Source organism: Diabrotica virgifera, chromosome 2 (genome assembly GCF_917563875.1).
Source record: "Diabrotica virgifera virgifera chromosome 2, PGI_DIABVI_V3a".
Classification (NCBI taxonomy): domain Eukaryota; kingdom Metazoa; phylum Arthropoda; class Insecta; order Coleoptera; family Chrysomelidae; genus Diabrotica; species Diabrotica virgifera.
Genome location: NC_065444.1, coordinates 177,013,559 through 177,032,500, shown reverse-complemented (window position 1 = coordinate 177,032,500; position 18,942 = coordinate 177,013,559). Strand labels below are relative to the sequence as shown.

Here is an 18,942-nt window from a genome sequence, read left to right as displayed (position 1 = left end):
CAAGATTGTGTCTGTTTTTTTTGTCGTGGATAAATTTCGCAAGCTATCTTGTTTCTTGAAATGTTGTCAAGCCAATCTTTTCAATTAACTGAGTGAGAAGCTCAACGATCCGAATCAATTCAAAGTTCTATCATTCCAAGTCCTAAAAGAGAACTCCATGCTCCATCATCAATATCGTTTCATTAATTCCGTCCATTCCAAGGCTTGTTTACGGATTTCGTAGTTTTGTTTTTTTTTTCGAGTATGTCACTAGCCTGTCGTCCAGGCTTGGGACCGGCACTAACCTCAATCTTCAGACGATTAAGTAAAATTGGCTTAATATTATGACGATTTAAACCATATGACTCATGGAGTCTGTAACTCAATACCAACAAAACCGAATAATTGTACATTGCACAGCTACGACTACCCAAAGCTACCCAGTAAACAAACTACTACAAAGAGCAGCGAAAAAAATTTTTGGAGAAAAGCGACAGGAAGATATACAAAGGAAAGGATTAACAAAGAAGGCATTAAAGAAATAATGAAAATGAAAAGTACGATCACAGATGACTTACCAACAAAAAAACGTATCTTAGTCGAGGCATTGAAGCACAAAAAAGGGCCTTACTGTCGATTTTTGGCGCAGTAAGACGGATTTTAATGCAGTTTGGTGCGTTGGATTCGTGAGAATGTCAGGAAATTTTGTGAACTAATGCAATGAATAAGAAATCTCAAATTGCATTTGTGCATAAGAAAAATGCATTTCAAAAGTGCATTTTGAAATAGGCAATTATTATAAATTTGCAACTCGGTAAATTTTCTTACTCGGGGGTTTTTGGGGTCGCTGAAAACGAATATGAGGTCGGCAAGAGTGTGCAAACTACCTGTGCCTGCAGCGGGTGTAATAAACGTCTTCGTCTGGAGTATTGTGGTAATTTATCATATAATTGGCTTAAACTCATTACTCGGGTGTTTTTGGGGTCGCTGAAAATAAATATGATGTCGGCGAGAGTGTGAAAACTACCTGCTTCCTGCAGCGGATGTAATAAACGTCTTCCTCTGGAGTATTGTGGTAGTTTATCATATAATTGGCTTAAACTCATTTCTCGGGGTTTTTGGGGTCGCTGAAAATGAATATGAGGACGGCGAGAGTGTGCAAACTACCTGGTGCCTCCAGCAGGTGTAATAAACGTCTTCCTCTAGACTATTATGGTAATTTGTTAAATACTTGGTCCAAAGTTGTAACTCTGGGGTCTTTGGGGTCACTGAAAAAAAATATCGCAATGACTAATTTCTAATTTCATAGGATATTATAAAAAACATGATTATTTTGTTCAGGATCTCCATTTTTTTTTAAATATGGCGCTTAAAATTATGTTGGCAGTATTGATACATTCTTGACTAATTTCATGTAGGATTTATTGCCTTTCTCTCTCACACGTTTGTATACACTAATATAACGGTTACACTGTAAGCAAAACAAAACAGATCCTGTTCCTTTTGACCAACTGTGGATATCATTTAAAGCAGTTTGAATTAAGGCTCAAGTGGACGATGTGGTTTTGCCTTGAGAGAAAATTACTAGATACAGAATGTACTTGGCACCAGAATGTACTTGGTAAAGGAATGTACCAGAATGTCTATTGCCAAAAATAAATGACCAGATTGCCATTGGAAAAATTCTTTCATCTGTTGATGCATTTACTCAGCGTTTAAAAAGGGTATATTTACAAATACAAATTTGGCTGCATGTAGAGGACAGTAACATAAACCCAATCGATTGGGGATGGGAATTACAAAATAATGTATTAATTCCAGTTAGAATGACTCAGCCACCTGGTCCTCCAAACATTTTAAATTTAATATTCTATAGTTGTAAGTCAGACTGCGGCAACTTGCAATTTAGCCTGCAGAAATTGTGCAGGCTCTGATTTCACAAATATTGCATTGGACTCGAGAGAGGAAGGCAATAATGAAGAAGATGATAATGATGAAGAAAATGAATTTTAAAGATAAATTACGATAAATTTTGTATAATGAACTTTTTTAACCATAAATATATTATAATAATAAATGTTTATGTTTATTTATAATAAAAATACCACACTTTTCGATCACTATAGTTACATCGAAGAAAATAGATTACCCCAAAAACATCCGAGTAACGAGTTTAAACTAATTATATGATAAATTACCATAATACTCCAGAGGAAGACGTTTATTACAACCGCTGCAGGCACCAGGTACTTTGCACACTCTCGCCGACCTCATATTCATTTTCAGTGACCCCAAAAACCCCCCGAGTTACACGTTTGGGCCAATTATTTAACAAATCACCATAATACTCCAGAGGAAGACGTTTATTACACCCGCTTCAGGCACCAGGTAGTTTGCACACTCTCGCCGACCTCATATTCGTTTTCAGCGACCCCAAAAACCCCTGAGTAAAAAAATTGTGTCAATTTTTCCCAGTATTTACCGAAATGCATTTTTGAAGTGCATTTTTCTTATGCACAAATGCAATTTGAGATTTCTTATTCATTACATTAGTTCACAAAATTTCCTGATATCCTCACGAATCCAAAACACCAATCCGCATTAAAAGTCGTCTTACTGCAAAAAAATCGACACTTCAATCCTTCAATGTCTCGACTATCTGGTTTGTGCAACAACGAATACCAAAGGACATAATAAAATAGCAACCAGAAGGCAAGAGAAAACGGTATAGACCGAGAACAAGTTGAAGGGAAGAAATAGACAAAGTGGTGAGAGCAATAAATATAGAACATGATCTATGGAACAACCAGATAAAGTGGCGATAGGAGGTTATGAACCTCCTATCGCCACTTCAGTAGTAGTAGTAGTAGATCAGTGGACTCTTTTCAATGGTCTGGATTTTAAAAGAGTCTTGTCTAGTAGAATTTTTATTATAACCTCGGAATTTATCCCATCTTTTCCAGAAATTTCTCATAAATCAGACCTACACTAAGTCGGGGTAACTTTTTTGTATTCAACTCCCTGTGTCCATAACCAAAGTATTTTACATTAATAATAATAATGGGTATATTACCCATTTATATTTTGTACCACTCTGTTCAGGAAGGCATTTTTACAAAAAGTTTTATAATGGGTAGTAAATGAGAATCATCACTCTAATAGTAGAAAATAACATTAATAAGAGATATGACTTTCCAGCACTAGTAAACAGACTGTTCAGATATAAATTTTTTCAGTAATTAGTTGTATCTTTCTTTTAAAAATAATTAGTTTTTATTAGTTTTTATGTAGTCATTTCCACTTAATTTTCACATTAAACTTTTTATCTTACGACAATTTTAACAATATCTTTTTTAAACTGCGTACGTCTATGTTCAACTAATTTTCATCGACTCTATAGATAAACATCATTCCTCTTTTGTTGAACTTCTCGGAATCTCAACCCACAATTACCACCAAACAAAAAATGGTATTACGACTTATAAAAATTTGATCATGCACCAATTTTTGCGTGACTCTCAAAAAGAGTGAAATCGAACGCACCTTATCACAAGTAAGAGCGTTCGATCCAGAAGCGCACGCGTGACCCCTTCAGGATTTATAGCGAAGCTTTTTAGGCTTTTGGGAGCTTTCAGTAAGCCCAGAACTTCATTAATATACGTAGTGAGAGGTATTCGCCCGATCTTCGAAACCGAAAAAAGCACGTACTCGACTACCTGCATGTAAGTTCTATGTTGTGATGAATAAAACTTGCATTTTTATTGATGTTTGCACTAGTTAAAAGTGGTTTTAAATTCAGATTCAAGGTAAAATGCGTCTGCCACCAAAATTTAATATTTCATTTATTTACACTGTTTGTTTGATTTTTACCCTTATAATATATTATGTACTTGTCGGCAAATGTATTATGTCCCAGATAAATATACTTAAATTAAAGTAGAGATCCAAATACTGCCATTCGATTGTATTCATATTGTCATTTTAAATTACTTGTTGATTCTCTCTCGAAATTTTTTATTATATAAAATAATTATGACGCACTCGAATAGTATTTATTCAATTTTAATATTATTATCTCATACAAATTGTATGGGGTGTTTAAAAAACCTGACTGTATTAAACAATTATTATTAAATAATTTCCTTTAAAGAAAGGAAATAATTGACTAATCTAGTTTGTATTTTGTGAGCATAATAAAAAAATAAATTTCAAAATCGTTTACTATAAAATAGTGGAAAATAAACTTGCGAAAAATACAAGACTAATTTTATAATTCGCACTTTAGCACACAATTCTTTTCAAGGTACGATATGATTGGAGTAAATTAATCGAAAAATATTAAAATAAGACTATAAAAATCAATAAATTTTTGTATCAAACCTTCGTATATATTAAGTTTCCATTATTTGGCTGTCCTTATTTAAAATTATTTGCCAAATTTCTTACCTTAAAATTCTACCCACATTAGTTTTAGGCGTGGTGTTATTCTGACGGTCATTGGACTTTTTGCTTTAAATTGACATCCGATTTAGTTTAAACTGTACATACTTCAAAGTTTAATTATGTTTACTCTTCTTATTACGTGCCTCATCCTTAAGGAGGTTGGCCATTACATTTGCCCATTTAATCTTGTTTACAGCCACCCTGAATAGTTCTATGGAAGTCATATTCGTCCATTGTCGTAGGTTTTTAAGCCAATAGTTGCGTCTTCTTCCTGGTCCTCTTTTGCTATTGATTTTGCCTTTGATTATAAGTTGTTGGGACCGTTCGTACTTTGGATTTCTTACGATGTGACCAAAATATTGTGTTTTCCGTTTTTTTATTATAAGCATAAGCTCTCTTTCCTTATTCATAGTCCGAAATACTGCCGTATTTGACGTATGACTCCTGTAGGATATTCTGCGCATTTTACAGTAATGCTTGGATTCTTTTTTGTGTTGTTTCTGTCATTGTCCAGGCTTCAACACCATAGAGTAAGGTGGAGAAAAGATAGCACTTATGTAAGTATTATATTTCTCAATGAGATACCCAGTTGGTGATTGCATATAACTTTTTTCATTTTTTAAAACACTCTACGTGCCTTTTGCGGTTTACTGTAAAGAGACCGAAATCATTAGACAGAAAACAGTAGACTGAACTCATTAGACCGAAAAGCACTTTACCGAAACCTCACTAGACCGAACAGCAAAAGACCGAAAAGCAGTTCTTTTTACTTGTCGAAGTAAAAGAGATAGGACTAATGTAATTACAACTAAATGTTATTTGGATGGTTATTAAAAACAGTTAAAATGGTGTTAACGTCACGCTACCCTTAATTTATTTTTACCTTCACTAATTTGTTTAACGGATGAAAATTATTTCATATCAGACTGTACAGAATAACAATTTAGACAGTCTATAATATATAAAATATTACAAAAAAAATACAATAAACAAAAGGACAGATATACAAAATCTTAGCATAATTTACTTCAAACTTTTTAAATTTATTTAACATTTTGGTCTAATGCTGTTCGGTCTAGTGAGGTTTCGGTAAAGTGCTTTTCGGTCTAATGAGTTCGGTCTACTGCTTTCGGTCTAATTGTCGTGTACCGCCTTTTGCAGACGTGTTTTTATCTTTAGCGAGTGGTCCCGAGTTTCATCAAGATTACTTCCAAAGTACATTATTGTTATGTTTACGGTACATTCCATGTCAAATCACTCAGGCAAAAAATTTTGGACTTCCGATTTGTCTGAAAATTGGTATATAGCTTTTGCGGGACGTAAAAATAAGATATTTAACCTTTAACTGCGCTGGCGTATTTTGTATGCCAGATATAAGAATTCTGCTTCAAATATATTTAAAAAATTTATTTTTGACCTTGTTTATCTCTCTAACCTATCACTGGAATGTACTTTACAATTTCATTTTTTAGTTTCGCTATAGTCGGCTTTCTGGGAAGATCGTAATTTACAGTTAATTATTTGTTGTTTCCGGTGGCGGACAATATGCGCCACGATTATATTAATATAAGTAGTAATATAAGAACATATTTCAATTGTTTTTTAGTCATTATGGCACAAAATATATTTGTCTTTATAAATAATGCTTTTTCTCCTGTAAAAAATCACACATCAAAAAAATTTTTATTAGTAATTTTATTTATCATGGAATCCAGTTATTCCATGATTCTAGTTATAAATCCAATTGGCTTACTGAGAAGGAACTCCAAGTATTCACTGATGCCGAATAAGGTTTATAACAAACAACTAAGTGTATTTTTTCTAAAAAAAAAAATAAACAAATCCGCTGTTATTAAGTGTATTTTCTTGTGGCGTATAAAGTACGCCACGCGTGTAGTTATGTTATAACTTGATGCGCGGGTAGTTAAAGGTTAAGGTCAAAAAATCTTCTTATTCTTTTTTTTTTAAAATGTGATTTTATGCGATTTTACAGTGATTTGGTGTTTATTTAAACAAATTTGCATTTTCTGTCGTAAAGTATCAATGAAAAACATAATAATTTAATAGAAAGGAATCAAAAATGTCATTATATGGCATTATAACAGGTTATTTTGAATCAAAACAAGTTTTTGATCAAATTTTATAGTGTAAAAAACGTTAAAATACCGTTTTTTACATTTTCCTCCATTCCCAAAATACATCGTCATCGATTTGGCTGAAAGTTTGCCCACAGATATCCAAAAGATAGAACTTTAAGTGGTTAGAAGGATTTGAATTATATTACAATACCAAAAAAGTTACATGCAGTAATATCAGACTCAAAAGTATATATTAGTCCAGTCGGGATAGCATTTGACCTTGAATGCCGAGCTGCCCAAAATTTTATTTTTCTGATTTTTAAGGGAGTCAATAGTAGCCTAAATTTAAAATCACGAATGAATTCCTCCGTTACGTTAGCCGCCATCTTGATTTTAAAGGAGAACCTGTTTGGCTCAATATCTCCGCCATTTTTAACTTTTCGACAAAAATGGTAGGAACTGAAATTGTTCCAAATAAATCGTATTTACAATTACTACAATTTCTTTTTAACAATTTTTGTCGTGAAGTCGATATTTTCGAGTTAATTTTACTTACAGTAGACGTCTATATTTTTGACTATATTATTGCATGTAACTTTTTTGGTATTGTAATATAATTCAAATCCTTCTCACCACTTAAAGTCCTATGTTTTGTCTATCTGTGGGCAAATTTTCAGCCAAATCGATTATGATGTATTTTGGGAATGGAGAAAAATGTAAAAAACGGTATTTTAACGTTTTATACACTATAAAATTTGATCAAAACCTTGTTTTGAATCAAAGTAACTTGTTATAATGCCATATAATGACATTTTTGAGTCCTTTCTATTAAAATATTATATTTTTCATTGATACTTTACGATAGAAAATGCAAAATTTGTATAAATAAACACCAAATCACTGTAAAATCGCATAAAATAACATTTTGAGAAAAAAAAAAGAAGAAGATTTTTTGACCTTAAATATCTTATTTGTACGTCCTGCAGAAGCTATATACCAATTTTCAGACAAATCGGAGGTCCAAAATTTTTTTTGCTCCAAAATTTTTTTTGCTCCAAAATTGAGTGATTTGAAATGGAATGACCCTTACCAATATCGTCTTTCCTCTTGATTTTTATTTAAACATTGTCGTTAGTATACTTCTTCATACTTTTATCTTAAAATTTTTTTGCTGTTAGTTTGTTTCTTGTGTGTTGTTTCTTTATAGGTATTTGAGTGCTTCAGTTATTTGATTCCATCTTCATTTTTCTTTTTAATTCATAGTAACCAATTAAACACCAAATTAGTTTGTTTTCCAAATTTCAAAATTTTACTTATGTATACATATTCTTCTTAATCTGGAAATATTCACGAAATTGTTTCATGTCCTTGGATTTCTGCATTTTGAGCTGTCCTGTAAATAGGTCACTGGGTGTTAGTGTTGTCATAATGGCAAATACGTATGAATAACTGAAAAACAGCTATGAATATTAAAATTTTTATTTTCATCTAATAAAAGAAAGTACGTGTTTTATGATATCGTATATAATACAATTTTTAGACAATGTTACAGTAGATTTTCCACAATGTTAGTGGTTTGGGTTTACAATTTTATTCACGTTCCTCCATGAAGTGTTCTTTCTCATCGAGTTTTATATCCATAAATACTTTAGATCTTGATATTCTCGATATTTCTACAATACTTCTTGTACCAACAGTGAATTTTAGGTAAGGAACTGATAAAGATCGACGAAAATCTAATACAGTCATATTTAACTTATTGGTTGGTTTTTAGAGAAGCAATAAATCTACTAATGTGATATCAATCCGTCATGTGAATATTGTTCAATATCACTACTTAACTCTAATATTAGGGTCATAGTGTACAACAAACCAGTAGAGCTGATCCCTGCTTTTTATGAATGTATTATACAGGGTGTAACAAAAATACAGGTCATAAATTTAATCACATATTTTGAGACCAAAAATAGTTTGATTTAACCTAACTTACCTTCGTACAAATGAGCACGTACAAAAAGTTACAGCTCTTTGAAGTTACAAAATGAAAATCAATTTTCTCCAATATATCGAAAACTATTAGAGATATTTTATTGAAAATAGACACGTGGCATTCTTTTGGTAGTAGTATTTTAAGAAAAAGCTACAGTGGAGTTTGGACACCCCATAAAAATTTTATGGGGGTTTTGTTCTTTTAAACCCCCCCAAACTTTTGTGTACGTTCCAATTTAATTATTATTGTAGTACCATAAGTTAAACACAATGTTTTAAAAACTTTTTTACCTCCTAGTACTCTTTCCAAAAGTCAGTTTTTATCGAGATATTTTGAATATTTGTCAAATCCACCACATGTTTGTATATGGCTAATACGATTATGGAGACTTTGTAATAATATGAAAATTTATTTATGATTTACATTTTTAGGTATATTTTTAACCATATTAAAAAAGAAGAAATATCTCGATAAAAAGTGCCTTCTCGAAAAAATACAAGGAGGCAAAAAAGTTTTAAAAACACTGTGTTTAACTAATGGTACTGCAGTAAAAGTTTAATTGGAACATACACAAACATCTGGGGGGTTTAAAAGAACAAAAACTCCCATAAAATTGTTATGTAAACATATTAAAAAAGAAGCCGCAACTCGATAAAAACTGTCTTGTCGAAAAAATATTAAGAGGCAAAAAAATTTTTGGAAATATTGATTTTAACTAATGGTACCACAATAATAATTTAATTGGAACGTACACAAAAGTTTGGGGGGGTTTAAGAGAACAAAACGCCCATAAAATTTTTATGGGGTGCACAAATTTCACTATAATTCTTTTTAAGATATTCCTGCCGTAAGAATGCCACATGTCGATTTTCAATAAAAAATCTCTAATAGTTTTCGATATATTCGAAAAAATCGATTTTCATTTTGTAACTTCAAAGGGCTGTAATTTTTTTTATGTGCATGTGTACTAAGGTAAATTAGGTTCATTCGAACTATTTTTGGTCTCAGAAAATGTGGTTTAATTTACGACCTGTATTTTCGTTACACCCTGTATACTTGCCGTTGAGAAACAACTTTAAAATTTTTGGTGGGAATAACCCATAATTTAACTTTAAAATTAAGTTAATTTGGCGTTCCGATCAATGAACGTTTTTAATTTCCACGTCAAGTATTAATTTTAAAGTAAAGATTGTGGCTTATTCCCGACTTAAATTATTTTAAAATGTATTTCTCAATATTGTTTTGAAGCTATTTTCTTGCGTGACCAGTCAAAATAGCCCGGTCAAAAGAACCCTGTCAAAAAAGCCCCGTCAAAATAGCCAGGACACAAAATAGCCTCGACAAACTATCCCGCAAACAAAATAGCCGCGACAAAATAGATCGCACACAAAATAGCCCCGGTCAAAACAGCACCGGCTAAAATAACCCCGGCTAAAAGAGTCTCTTAGAAAACACCTCCAATAAAAAGTTTTATTACCTTTTAACGGAGTATCATTTATTTTAAATTACTATTCTAGTTGGGAAACAAGCCAAAATTTACTTAAAAAAAATATTTTATTAACGTTTCGCCTTCCACTTTGGACGTCGTTGTCAAAATACAAAATATTAATAAATTAAACAAAAATGTTATTGCTCAGTAAAAAAAATTTTTCTAATAATTTAATTTAATCTGACTCATTCATATCAGCAATTCAGACGTACAATATGGTGCAAATGGAAGGAATAAATTCGTTATTTCGTAAACCCGCGACGTTAAGGAAAAATCCTGAAATAGATTGATTTTTATTTTTAAGCTCATTTGAAAGGTTATTTAATTCTCTATTTAGTAATATAAACAATTACATAATTATTTATACAAGGTTTCCAAAAACTTTTTTTAATTTAAATTATTTGAAAAACTAAGAATATATTTAATTTATTTAATTTAAAATGCATTTTACTGTTGCCCGAACACAGAAAAAAATGTTTTCCACCTACCTCTACCGAAAGTATACTTTTACGGACCTGATTGTAGGGAGCAAAGATGTACTTTTCCTCCCTAGGGAGGAAAAGTAAAAGTGACGTCATGGTATTTCATTCATGAAATATAACTTATTGACGCCCTGTATAATATCTATTTTCTATTACGAAGTATCTATACATTTTAACGTTTATTTATAAAACATCCTGTATTTTGCAGAATGGTAAAAAACAGTAAATTGTTATTTTGATTTAACAATGTTTACATTAATAATTTGACTTATATTTGACAGTTGACAGTTATATTGTACCTACTTGTTGTTTTAGTTCTAATAAATTTTGTTGGTTAGTTACATAAATAAATTAAGTAAAAATGAAAAAATTAATTGTTATTTGAGGAAGGTGGAAAACCCATATGTATAACATGGGAGTAAAGTGCTTTTTCCTCCCTTGAATGATTACTGCCCTCCGCTACGCGTCGGGCAGTAAACTTCATTCTCGGGAGGAAAAGTTACACTTTCCTCCCTTGTTATACAAATAGCTATTATATCATAAATAAACATTGATTTTCGCTTAAATTAAATGTTCAAACTTCCAAGAGGCAGAGAAGACAGGACTCGAGTTCTCTGAAAAGACCATTTTTATTTAATGTGGTTAAGATAAACATCTGAATAGAGTATAATTATCATTTCCAAAAAAATGTATTTTTAAGGAATTATTTCATCATGAATTCTGAAGGGAGCTTTTCTGTCGGGGATATTTTGTCGGGGCTATTTTGTCGGGGCTATTTTGTCGGGGCTATTTTGTCGGCGGGCTATTATTCCGCGGCTATTCTGTCTGCAGGCTATTTTGCCGGAGCTATTTTGTGTGCGGGATATTATGTCGGGGCTATTTTGTCGGAGCTTTTTCGACGGGGATATTTTGACGGGTACCATTTTCTTGTGGCATATTAATCTAATTTACTATTGTTTGGAATCACCAACAATTTAACTTTAAATTAAGTTAATTTGACGTTCGCATTTCCACTTCAGTAAACGGTTTTATTTCCACGTCAAAAAAACTTAATTTTAAAATTGAACTGTGGCTTATTTTATTCTAAACTAAAATAGTAAATTACATTACTAGTACGTTCTTTAACGGTAAAATATTGCAAAACCTCTAAATTTTAAAGAACCGCTTGGATTGACATGAAATTTGGCATACACATAGCTAACAAGTTAAAGAAAAAAAAGTGATATTGTGTCGATATGTGCTTTTGCCCAGGGGAGTGCTTTTCAGAAAAAGTATTCGTCCAAAGTAAGTCCGGAAATTGATAAACTGACTAATTTTAAGTAACTTTTGTTCTATAGAGTTTTTTTTACTAAGTCAATATTTTTCGAGTTATTTGCCAGTAAATATGTTCATTTTTTCAACAAAATAACCACGCTTTTAGACGGTTTTTTGCAAATAACTCAAATAGTAAGAATTTTCTCGAAAAAACCTTCCTATCAAAAATATAGCCGGTAAAAAATTTTAAAAAATGGTGTATATATCACGTTTCTATACCTCGTAGAAGCAGAGTTATAGCTAATTAAAAATAGGTTCATATTCGTCAAATTCCAAATGGAATACTTTAACGTGAAATATCCAAAAATGAAGCACATTTCGGTTTTTTAAAAATCTCTAGCATTTTTGTTTTATAAAAAAATTTCTAGCATCAAAAGTAAACAAGTTACGCTCAAAATAAAGTTAGTCCCTTTTTTTTTTGTTAAAAAAATCGGGAAAATCATCCCCTAATTATTATCTCAAATGAACTTAATCGGTACGACTTCACAAGTTTCTTGACTCGTGTATGAATTGTGTATATGATCTGTAAGTTTCATCGGTTCAAAGTCCTTATTTTTGAAAAAGCTGTAGTTAAAAGGGGTTGAACGAGTAACTGATCACGAATGTATGCAAATTTAGAAACACCAAATCTTAATCAATTTTTGTCTAACAGAAAAACAAAAATATACATGATATTCAGAAAAGCAATGCTGACTTTTTTTGTTTTTCGAGATTTTTGGTATCTCTAACATTTTTTAAGTTATTTTGAAAAAAAGCATATTTTTCAAAATTAAAATTTACAAAAATTTTATTTTAAACCAAATTTTTTCCAAAATAAACACTTTGAATCGATGAAACTTACAGATCATGTAAACGGGATCATGTAAATTTGTGGAGCGGTAACGATTAATTTCATTTAAGTTGCTAATTAGGGTGTGGTCTTCCCGATTTTTTTGCCAAAACAAAAGGGACCAGCTTTATTTTGAGCGTAACTTGCTTAAATTTAATGCTAGAAACTTTATATAAAAACAGAAATAAAGCTTTTTTTAAACACTTTAACAAAGTTATAATGGATTTTCCCCAGAAAGTGCCTAATTTTTTGGATTTTTCACTTCGAAGTATTCTATTTGAAATTTGGTGAATATGAATCTATTTTTCATTGGCTATAACTCTGGTTTTACGGGATCCAGAGACTTAACGCGTACACCATCATTTTTACTTTTTTACAGGCTATATTTTTAATAAGAATATTTTTTTCGACAAAATACTTACTTTTTTAGTTATTTGCCAAAAATCGTCTAAAAATGTAGTTATTTTGTTGAAAAATAAACACATTCACTCGCAAATAACTCGAAAAGTGTTGACTTGGCGAAAAAGCTCTATAGAACAAAAGCTACTTAAAATTAGTCAGTTTATCCATTTCTGGACTTATTTTGGACTTATATTTTTTCACCCCAAGAGGGGGTGAAAGTCACCCCCAGGGCAGAAGCACACATCGGCACAATATCACTTTTTTCTTTGACATACCAGCTATGCGTATGCCAAATTTCATGTCAATCCGAGCGGTTTTTTAAAATTTATAGCAAAAACCGTGAAAGAATGGACTATAATATGCCACAAGAAAATGGCTTCAGAACAATATTGAGAAACACAGATTTTCCTTTGAGCTTGTGATTTGATTATATCTATTAATTTGTGAAAAAAATTTTATATTAACCTATCTTATATGATCCACTAGTTTTTTTACAAAGAGTTTCTGAATCTTGTATAGGGCACTTCACTAATCTATTTTCCCGCAAGATTCCTGTTGCTAGGTATTTACATTTTTGTAAATGAATAATAAATCGCGACTAATAAATAAATTATTAAAAATATCCAGTAGCTTGCAGGTTCAGAATTGCAACCTAATTTGTCAAGTACGCCATGTGACTTTTATTTATTGAAGTATCCTCTAATTCTAAGTACCCACCAATTTTCATGAAAATTGATGGAGGTTCAACGAAATCGGAGGTGAAAAACTTCAGTGACTGTACTAGTGTGTTTTTTGAGTCAGTGTGTTTGGGATTTGACTTTACTAAATTATTTGTGGATTAAATTATTAACTATTTGAAATACAAGATATATATAGACAAGGCGAAAACGGCGGGTTCGTTAGAAAAAATATTCCCATGAGATTTTTTTGCATAATCACATTCGTGACACATCCCAGAATAAGGTTCAAGAAGTCGCCCACGTGAAAAGTGGTCCAAATTTTTTTGAACAATTTTTTTAAATCAAATTGCAAAAATCAATATTTTTGACCCGTACAAATTTTTTTAGGTTTTTTGGACCATTATGGACCAAAAAGGTCTCTTGTAATTTTTCTCTTAAGTTGATCGTTTTCGAGTTATAAACAATTTAAAATTGAAAAAAACGAAAAATTGCAATTTTCAAGGCTTAATAAATTGGTTAAAAGTTATTATTATGAAAGTCAGAAAGTGACTAAATCAAAGTTTAAAGCCCCCCTACAAGATCCTGTAGAAATTTTTGGCATAATTTTATTACTAAGCTGTTATTTTTAAGTAATAATAATGAGCGCCAACACGTATTAGGCGGCCGGCTATGGTGAGTGCGAGAGAGATGCCATTCCGGCAGTCCAATGGGGCATCTTACTCGCACTCACATTTATAGCCGCGTCAATACGCTCTTGCGGCTTATTGTTAATAATTAAAAATAACAGCTTAGTAATAAATTAATGACACAAATTTCTTCAGAATCATGTAGGTGGGGCTTCAAACTTTGAGTTAGTCACTTTCTGACTTTCATAATAATAATTTTTAACCGAGTTATTAAGTCTTAAAAATGGCCATTTTTGCGTTTTTCAAATTTTAAATTGCTTATAACTCGAAAACCATCAACTTTAGAGAAAAATTATAAGAGACCTTTTTTGTCCAGAATGGTATAGAAAACTTAACAAAATTGTCCAGAGCAAAAATAATAATTTTTGCAATTTGATTAAAAAAAATTAAAAAAAATTTGGACGCCTTTTCTCGTGGGCGACTTCTTGAACGTTCTTCTGGGGCGTATTACAAATGTGATTATGAAAAAAAATCTCATTGGAATATTTCCAACGAACTCGCTGTTTTCGCCTTGTTTAGTATATCATATTTGGAAAACAAATTATGTTGAAATTGTCCGTAGAGCCCTTTAGTATGTGTTTTTTTTAATTTAGTTTATAATATTTATCACTTTTATTCAACATGATAGTATATTATTATTTAATGATTTAAACTAACGGTTCGCAACAGGCGCTTCGCTACCGTTATTGGTGCCGTTATTGAACTACCCTATTAAAACTATTATCAACGGCCACATAAATATTTTGATATTACCGACCAACCGTACCCCTACCTACTGTATTTAATAGATATTCAGAGCAAAATGGGCATTTTGAGTAAAAAGAGATACGGTATGCGAAAATATAAACAGTAGGTTGACGAAACTATGAAATGGGTATTAGTGCAGTCACCGAAGGTTGTCACCACCGATATCGTTGAACCTCCATCGATATTATGAAAATTGGTGAGTAGTTAGAAGATACCTCAAGAAACAAAGATGACGTGGTGCCAATTTGCGCTTTGGAAATTATTTTATTAAAAATACTCCCAGGAATCGAAATAGGGTCTAATTTCGAGTAAAATTTGTTATATAATGTTATTCAAATAAATCAACAATTTTTGAGTTATTAAAGATCAAAGATTTTGATTTTTGGTGAAACAAATGCCTGTTTTAACACGGTTTTTCGTAAATAACTCAAAAATAGTGAGTTTCTTCAGAAAGGTTGTCATTACCAAAATTAAAGCTAATACAAAGTCAAATAAAAACGTTATTATTAGAACATTTTAGTGTATATGTTACAGTTCAAGTTGATTATCCAGTTGGAGTTGACTCCAACTAGTTGGAGGTTGGTTAACGGCTGGTTTCAGTAAAAGTTGATTATAAATATAAAATGAAGATTTATATTCAACATTTACTAGTAAAAGTAGACTCCAACTAGGAAAAGTATACTCTTCCCAATGCCATTTAGTAAAAGTTGATTCTGATTCACACAAACAGCCGATTCTAGAAATTAAATGTTACTGAATATGTTCAAATTAGTCTAGGCTGTATCGTCGCCCCCGTTAGGTAAATTACTCCGATTCGAATTTTTTGCACAAACTTACTCAAAAAGAGGTCCTTATAACAAATCTACTGGGTGCCAGGCAGTACCTTGATCGATAATTTGTTTAAACAATTTTTTTAGACAAATTCATAAAAATAATTTTTTCACTTCGAACAATTTTTTTCAGATCATTTGGGTTATTCTGAGCAAAAAAAGGTATTTTGTGATTTTTCTCTAAAATTGATTGTTGTCGAGTTATACGCGATTTAAAATTTGAAAAATTTGAAAATAGCCATTTTCAAGGCTTAATAACTCGGTTAAAATCCATTATTATGAAAGTCAGAAAGTGACCAAATCAAAGTTTATAGCCCCCTCTACAAGATCCAGCAGAAATTGTTGACACTATTTTATTACTAAGCTTTATCTTTAATTATTAACAATGAGCGCTAAGTGCGTATTAGGCCGCCGTCAATGGTGAGTGCTAAAGAGATGCACCATTCCAGCCGTCCAATGGTGAATCTCACTCGCACTCACATTGACGGCCGCCTCAATACACGGTTAGCGCTCATTGTTGATAATTAAAAATAATATCTTATTAATGAAATATTGACAAAAATTTCTTAAGGATTTTGTAGAGGTAGCTTTAAGCTTTGATTTTTTTTAGTTTCTGAATTTCATAATATATAATATCGTATGGCATTTTTGCCTTTCGGACAGTTCCGGAGCCAATTACATCTTTAACCCTGTTTCAAGTAACTAGTGTCGATGTACACTAGCCCAGGGGGACCGACTGCTTAACGTGCTCTCCGAGGCACGGTGAGACGGCTCGTGTCATTATTGAAAATGAAAATGGTTTGTCTTTAGCAGGGCTCGAACCCACGTGCGCTGGCGTATGAGGCCAGCGATTATGCCGTTACTCCACGGCTGCTCGCTCGACTTTCACAATAATTATCTTTAACCGAGTTATTAAACCTTGAAAATGGTTATTTTGGCGATTTTCAAATTTTAAGTCGCTAATAACTCGACAACAGTCAATTTTAGAGAAAAAAAGGCCCAACGGATCTAAAAAAAAATTGTACGATATGAAAAAATTATGTATTTTTGCGAATTTGTTTAAAATCATTGTTTATCGCCAAACTTCACTAAAATCATTCATTATTGTACTAATTTGCCCTCATTTTCGGCAGTATAGTAACACTTTGTTGTATTGAAAGAAGAATGTTACTTTACCTGCCGCGATAATTAATCAAATTAACCAAAATTGAATGTAAGTGGTCAATGGCAGCAATCGATTATTTATTGGAGTGAAATTAAAATTTATTTACTTTAATTATTAAAAATATTGTACAAAATTTATCTTATTATTAATAAAATTTATGTCAAAAAGTAAAATTCTGTAGTGTTTCGCAATTATATTCATACAAAATAAATCAAAACTTTACAGATTTAGTAATTAGGTAGGTATACAATATTGATAACTATCGATTAAACATCAAAACCGGCCATCATGCAAAAGTCATCTGTCATTATTGTCATTACTGTCATACGAATTTTTTATTTCGTCTAAAATTAAAAAAAATTCCTCAAAGTTGTAAGTATGTAAGTGCTAATGTTTTTTATGATTGACGATACAATTTTGTACGCACCACCTCAATACTCTTTATCGAACGCGTCTGTTCCTCTGCTCGTAATATCAGACTCGTTCGATAAAGAGTCACTTTACTGACTGACTTTACTGAAATTGGTTAAACAATTTTTCGACCGAGGTACCGCGTGACACCCTGTGTATTTGTTATAAGGATTGTTATATGGATGTATTTCTTTGAGTAAGTTTGTGCAAGAAATCGAATCAGAATAATTTACCTAACGGGGGCGACGTTACAGACTATACTAATAAATAGTTGAAACGGTCAAAACAAAGAAACGCACACTTATCAAAAATGCACTTGAGATTCTCGTATAATCAACATTTACTGAATCGATCAGGGAAGAGTCAACTCCAACTAGTAAAAGTTGATTTAAATTTTTAAAATCAACTTTTACTGCTCGTTTCAGTTGGAGTTCACTCCAACTAGTTGGAGTCAACTCTAACTGAGAATCAACTTGAACTGTAACATATACACAAAGTGAGTTATAGGTGAATGAATATATTTTTTTTTCGGCGAGTACTTAAATCTAAGTATTGAAGCTTAAATAACAGGACAACGATGCATTTTAAAATATAGCTACTTACATATTTTAAAATACGTAGAAATAACTATCAAAAAAGCTATAGAAGAAGTCGCTATCATTAAAATTAAGCACGTAATGATGAAAATAAGAGGAGCCTTTCGAATTCTTTAGGAAAAAAATGAAAAATAAGACATACGTAATTTAAACAAACGATATATATTGTCGTTGTCTGTGCTACGTCGATTGATAACTTACTTTGTTTTTCGGTAGATGGCTCTAGTACATCCGTGACATTTCGTTCTTTGCAATTCGGAAAGGCCCAAAGTATCATGCCTGGGGAAATGGGAGAGAAGAGGATATGGGACTACTGATGAGGAGGAAAAAACCTCCGAAACCGGTATAGACTCTTCCTGCACTCTCCGATTTAACCAGAATATTATGCAGCTGCTGCATTTTCGTGTTGCAAAGAAATTGAAAATGTTTATACATTTTAATTCATTTACTCGTTTGTTGAGTACTAAGGAATCTTTCTTGTTGGAACTTTTACCACGCTGAGTAGATGGGTTGTGAATTATTTACAATTCTCTCATCTTAATTTACTCGGCATTCTGTATTATTTATATTTTTTTTTTAATCTCGGGAGGTTGTAACCAAAGAAAATATTCCACCTGTTGTAAATCTGGTGGTATGGGAACGATATTTATTGTCGTTTTCTGTGCTACTTCGATTGATAACTTACTTGAAATAATATGTCTTTGTCAATATTCTAATTAACAAAAATTAGAAAAAAACTTTGGCTTAAATACTATCAGTTTATTCAGTTCTTATTAATTTCTGAAAAATTACTTTTCTTGACATTGGTTGTATTTGAAATA

General features: G+C 31.7%; 1 protein-coding gene across 1 annotated transcript in view; it reads left to right on the top strand.

The window, feature by feature from the left end:
• The first annotated feature begins 3,619 nt into the window (after positions 1-3,619).
• LOC114334767 (calbindin-32) overlaps positions 3,620-18,942 on the top strand; it is a 702,339-nt gene continuing 687,016 nt past the window's right edge. Inside the window, exon 1 of the mRNA XM_050644936.1 lies at positions 3,620-3,701. The gene's annotated coding sequence lies outside the window, so the exon portion shown is untranslated. The remainder of the gene's footprint in view (positions 3,702-18,942) is intronic.